Here is a 6,129-nt window from a genome sequence, read left to right on the forward strand (position 1 = left end):
CTGAAAAGTGAAATTCCTCTTCAGCTTTTTAGCAGAAGCCTGAAGGTTTTGTACCAAAATGGACTGATATTTGGAACTGATCATAATTCCTTCCCCCTAACTAAAGCCCCAGTTCTAGCAACAGAAAAATAACCGCAAAGCATATTGCTGCCTCCACTATCTTCACTGTGGTTATGGTGTTCTTTTGGTGATGGCGAATGTTGGCTTTCTCTGAAACATAACCTTTAGAATTATGAAAAAAAAATTCCACTGTGGTCTCATCAGACATAACACATGCTCCTACAGACGTTTGGTAGACATGATGTAGGTTTTGGCAAAACATAGCCGGGCTTGGGTGTTTTTCTTTTTAGAAAAGACTTCCGTCTTGCCCACAGCCCGGACATATGAAGAATACGGGAGAAGGTTGTCACATGCGCTACACAACCAGTACTTCTCAGGATTTCCTGCAGGTCCTTTAATCTTGCTGTAGGCCTCTTTGAGCCTCCCAGACCAATTCTCTTCTGGTCTTTTCATCAATTTTTGAGGGACGTCCAATTCTTGGTAATGTCACTGTGGTGCCAAGTTTAATCCACTTCTCAATAGCGTCTTTACTGTGTTCCATGGTATATGTAATGTCTTGGGAATGTTTTGGTCCCCTTCTCCTGACTGATGCCTTCCAACAATCACATCTCTTTGATGGGTTGTAAGATCTTTACAGACCAACTAAGAAAATGTCCAGAAAATCCTCCTAGAAGAGCCAAACTTTATGTGGGGGAACCCAGAATCCCTGTAAATAATGGCAGCGGAGATCTGACTACTAGTTATCATAAGCTTAAATGTGATTGGCTAATTCTGAACACAACCACATCCCCAATTATAAGAGGGTGTGCACACTTATGTAACAAAATAATTTTAGTGTTGTCATTTTTATCTTTCCACCCTAACTGATTTCAGTTTGTTTTCCGATGGAATTATACAGATAACAGGTCACGCTGAGGCCTCGGTCACACGGGCGATTTTCCGTGCGACCTGCGATCTTAGAGAACCATTGCTTTGCAATGGTATCGGACACATGAGCGCTTTTTATGCGCTCGTCCGATAAATTATAGAACAGAAATCGCAGATCGCACCTATCTGCGATTCCTGTTCTCTTCTCTATATGCGCTCAATGGGGCCGGCGGCAGCAGCGCCGACCCCATTGAGAACATATAGTAGACAAATCATTCTCCTCTGCCACAGCTGTAACAGCTGTGGCAGAGAAGAATGATGTTTGCCCATTGAATTCAATGGAGCCGGCAATACAGCCGGCTCTATTGAAAGCAATGGGCTGCCGGCGATCGCACGATGAATTTTCGGGAAGGGCTTAAAAATATAAGCCCTTCCCTGAAATTCATTCAGAAATGTGTAAAAACCAAAAATTTATATATATATATATATATATATATATATATATATATGTATATATATACTCACCTTGTCCCGGCAGACAGAGTGCAGCCGCGGCCGGCCGGCAGTTCTCCTGAACTGCTCTGAGTAGTATTCAGCAGCCGGGGATTTAAAATTCCCGCCTGCTGAATGAGCTGCCTCTGATTGGTCACAGCCTCACCAATCAGAGGCAGCTCTCACTTACCCATTCATGAATTCATGAATGGGTGAGTGAGTGCTGCCTCTGATTGGCTCAGCGCAGGGACCAATCAGGGGCAGCTCTCAGCTGAATGAATTCATGAATGGGTAAGTGAGAGCTGCCTCTGATTGGTGAGGCTGTGACCAATCAGAGGCAGCTCATTCAGCAGGCGGGGATTTTAAATCCCCGGCTGCTGAATACTACTCAGAGCAGTTAAGGAGAACTGCCGGCCAGCCGCGGCTGAACTCCGTCTGCCGGGACCAGGTGAGTATATATTTCTTTTTTGTTTTTACACATTTCTGGATGAGTTTCAGGGAAGGGCTTATATTTTTAAGCCCTTCCCGAAAATTCATCGTGAGATCGCCCGCAGCCAATTGCTTTCAATAGAGCCGGCTGTATTGCCGGCTCCATTGAATTCAATGCGCTGGACAACTCCGGCCCGTTTCTAATGAAACGCGGCTAGGAGCAGCTTTTTGGGGCGATTTTCGGCCCCGGTCACGCGATTTGCGGATGCGCATCCATCATGAGATCCGCAAATCGTGGGAAAAAACGCCCGTGTGACCGAGGCCTGAAGGGGAAAATAAATCTGAAATGATTCATCTTTGTCAGATTTTTTAACATGACAAAAGCCTGGCATTTTATATCCACTGTAGATTCGCAGGAATTCCGCAGAAATTCAAACATAGAGCATTCACATGCCGGCTCGACATGAGCGGACAGCGACTGCGATTTCCGCTTGTGGAAAAAGAATCGCAGCATACTCTATTTTTGTATGGATTCCATGCGGGCAGCTTCTATTGCAGTCAATAGAAGCTGTACAACCCGCGGCCCTTCCGTAATTGACATTGTTTTATTTATATTTTCATGTGACCAAAATGCGCATTCAAAATACGGAAATGTGAACAAACTCATTGAAATTAATAGGTTGTATACTCTGCGTATTGAGCGTGCAAATACACCCGTGTGAATCCGGCCTTAGGGTGGCTTAAGACGAGCAGGTATTTTGTGCTGCGGTAGAGGATTCTCCTGCTGGCACCCCGTCAATTGATTTCAGGGAAGGGCTTTAAATATAAGCCCTTCCCTGAAAATCCAGTAAAAGTGCTGTAAAAAAAAAAAAGATACACACCTTGCTTCAGCTGCCGGAGCTCAACCACTTCTTCTCCTGCTGTCCCCTGCTCTGTGGTGCTGATCTATCAGCAGGCGGGGATTTAAAATCCCCACCTGCTGAAAGAGCTTAATGTGATTGGCTAAGGTACTCAGCCAATTAAAGGCAGCTCTCGCCCGTCATTCATTCGGTGAGAATTAAAGAATTCCTATGCTGCATCTGTCACAGATGTGGCAGATGTAGCAGCAAGGAATTCTTTTTACTAGCAGGGATGAAGGAAACATCAGATGTGTTCTTCATCACCGCGAGGGACACAGCAGCGGCAGACAGGTAAGTTTATTTCTTTTCTTTTTTACACTAAAATTTTTGTTTTTTAGGGAAGGGCTTATTTGTAGAGATGAGCGAGTATACTCGCTAAGGCACATTGCTCGAGTGAGTAGTGCCTTAGCCAAATATCTCCCCGCTCATCTCTAAAGATTCGGGGGCCGGCGGGGGGCGGCGGGGGAGAGCGGGGAGATCTCCCCCCCCCCCCCCCCCCCGTCGCAACTCAACTGTCACCCGTGCCTGCCCCTGAATCTTTAGAGACGAGCAGGGAGATACTCGGCTAAAGCACTACTCGCTCATCTCTACTTATATGTAAAGCCCTTCCCTGAAAAACAATGCAGGGGTGCCAGGAGACCATTGTTTTCAATGGAACCGCCGGCAGTAGCCGCGGCTCCATTGAAAACAATTCATGGACCTGCATTTACGCCTGTTTTTGCACGTTCATGGGTGCACACTTATGTACGCACCTATGTACGCACAAAAACATGCTTGTGTGAAGCCACCCTTACTGTGCATGCATCAAAAAATTTATTGTTGCCCTGATCCAGTCTCCTCTTGATTAATGCAACTTACTACTAACCAGTCTTCCCCTTAACCCCTTAACGACCAATGACGTACCTGGTGCAACCTCTCTTCATACAGTGCGGGCATCAGCTGTTTATAACAGCTGACACCCGCGGGCAATAGCCGCGAGCGGCCGCGCGGCCGATCGCGGCTATTAACCATTTAAACGCCGCTGTCAATTCTGACAGCGGCATTTAAATCCCCCGAACGATGTTCGGGGGTCCCGCGCGGCCCCCCCGCGGTGAGATCGGGGGAGCCATGCACGTATCATGGCAGCCGGGGGCCTAATGAAAGGCCCCAGGGCTGCCTTAACAGACTGCCTATATAGCGATCCCCGTGGGGTGGCTTCATAGGCTGCCTGTCAAAAAGCAGTATGACGTAATGCTATAGCATTACGTCATACTGCAGGAGCGATCAAATCATCGCATCTTAAAGTCCCCCAGGGGGACTTCAAAGTAAAGTAAAAAAAAGAATCAATAAAGTTTTTGTTTAATTGAATAAAAAAAAAAGTTGTAAAAGTTTAAATCACCCCCCTTTTGCCATATCTATTATTAAAAAATCTAAATAATAAATTAAAAATATGTATTTGATATCGCCGCGTCCGTAAAAGTCCGATCTATCAAAGTAGCACATAATTTTTCCCACACGGTGAACGTCGTCCGAAACAAAAAATGAAGAACGCCAGAAATGCACTTTTTTAGTTACCCTGTCTCCAAGAAAAAACGCAATAAAAAGCGATCAAAAAGTCATATGTATTCCAAAATGGGACTATCAGAAACTACAGGACATCCCGCAAAAAATGAGACCTTGCTCAACTACGTCGACGGAAAAATAAAAAAGTTATCGCGCGCACAAAATGACGACAGAAAATAATTGAAAAAAATTTTATGTCTTTTAAAAAAAAAAAAGAGGAGTATAGTAAAAAAAAACCTAAACAAGTTTGGCATCGTAGTAATCGTACCGACCCATAGAATAAAGTTATCATGTCATTTTTGTTGCCATTTGTGCGCCGTAGAAGCAAGACATACTAAAAGATGGCAAAATGTCGTTTTTTTTCCATTTTACTCCACTTAGAATTTTTTAAAAGTTTTTCAGTACATTATATGGTACTTTAAATAGCACCATTGAAAAATACAACTCATCCCGCAAAAAACAAGCCCTCATACAGTGACGTGGATGGATAAATAAAGGAGTTATGATTTTTTTAAAGGGGGGAGGAAAAAACGAAAATGGAAAAAGAAAAATGGCCGCGTCATTAAGGGGTTAATAAACTGTCCCCTCCCCAACCCATTCCGAATGCAGCAGCCAGGCTAATCTTTTTGTCTTACACCAATGTCTCCACCCTGTGTCAGCCACCGTGCTGATACCTCAACCCTGTGCCAGTCATTACCCCCAAAGCCTCACATCTGTGCCAGTCACTGCCTTCGTTCTTGCCCATTATAGAATACAAGTTTAACTCCTCACTCTCATCCATAAAGCTGTCCTCAAGTTTTAGGAATCCCTTTCCAACTGCATAATGTATATATACATCCAAGGGTGTACCTAGCCTTTCTGTTGCCTGAGGCAAACGGCAAATAGTACACCCCACCCACCTCCCCCCGCCCCCCCAAAATTAGTTATCCTATATAAATATATATACACGTATGCACACATGAGCCCACCTTTAACTTTCCTTGAATAAAGTTTAGGGCTTCCAAAGTCTCATGAAACAAATTCAATACAATAGTGTAACATGCCAAATAAAGCCCTTGACAAGCTGCAATTCACATCACAACCACTCAGTGGCCACATAGTCTCATACAGCAAAGATATCTTAAGACAAATATCATGTTTTTTGTTATTTTATTTCCACAAGCCTCGCTTAAATCAATAATACAAGGGAATATAAAAAAATGTATAATACTATCCCGGGTATGCGATACAGAACGCATGCAATGCAAAACGTGACATTTTACATAAGGAAAGAAGATATCAGAACCTACGCATAAATACGTTGAAGAACACCAATGCTGATTAATGCTATGTTAATGTATTAACTTAAAATAGACAAATTCAATGATTCTTGCGGTTTAGAAGTTCTAAGCATTGTTAGTAAAACCTTCCTGCCACAGCAACATAGTCCAGGAGTCTCCTTGGACCACTTTAGAGCATTGCAATATGAACATGGATGAACATGGTTTGTTCATTCGGCCAATAGATAGCTGGGGATGACACTCGTAATCATTGTTTGCATTGTATTTAAAAGCTTCCCCCTCAAAGAATTCCCAAGCTGCTGTTCTCAAAATTGACTGTCTCTCTCTTCTAAAGAATGTCAAACATGCTTAGCTTCATCAGTTTCTACAATTCGAGCGGCTGCTTGTCACTTGCGATGATTCTCGAGTAGGTGGTTAGTTTGCTCCTGTGTCTCAGCTAGTCGAGCGGCGGCTTACTGAGTGCGTTGATTCTCGAGTCGGGCATTAGTTTGCTCCAGCGCTGCAGCTACTCGAGCAGCTGCTACTTTAACTGCGGGTTGCACCTTACAAAAACAGATAAG

The sequence above is a fragment of the Eleutherodactylus coqui genome, chromosome 6, assembly GCF_035609145.1.
Source record: "Eleutherodactylus coqui strain aEleCoq1 chromosome 6, aEleCoq1.hap1, whole genome shotgun sequence".
Classification (NCBI taxonomy): domain Eukaryota; kingdom Metazoa; phylum Chordata; class Amphibia; order Anura; family Eleutherodactylidae; genus Eleutherodactylus; species Eleutherodactylus coqui.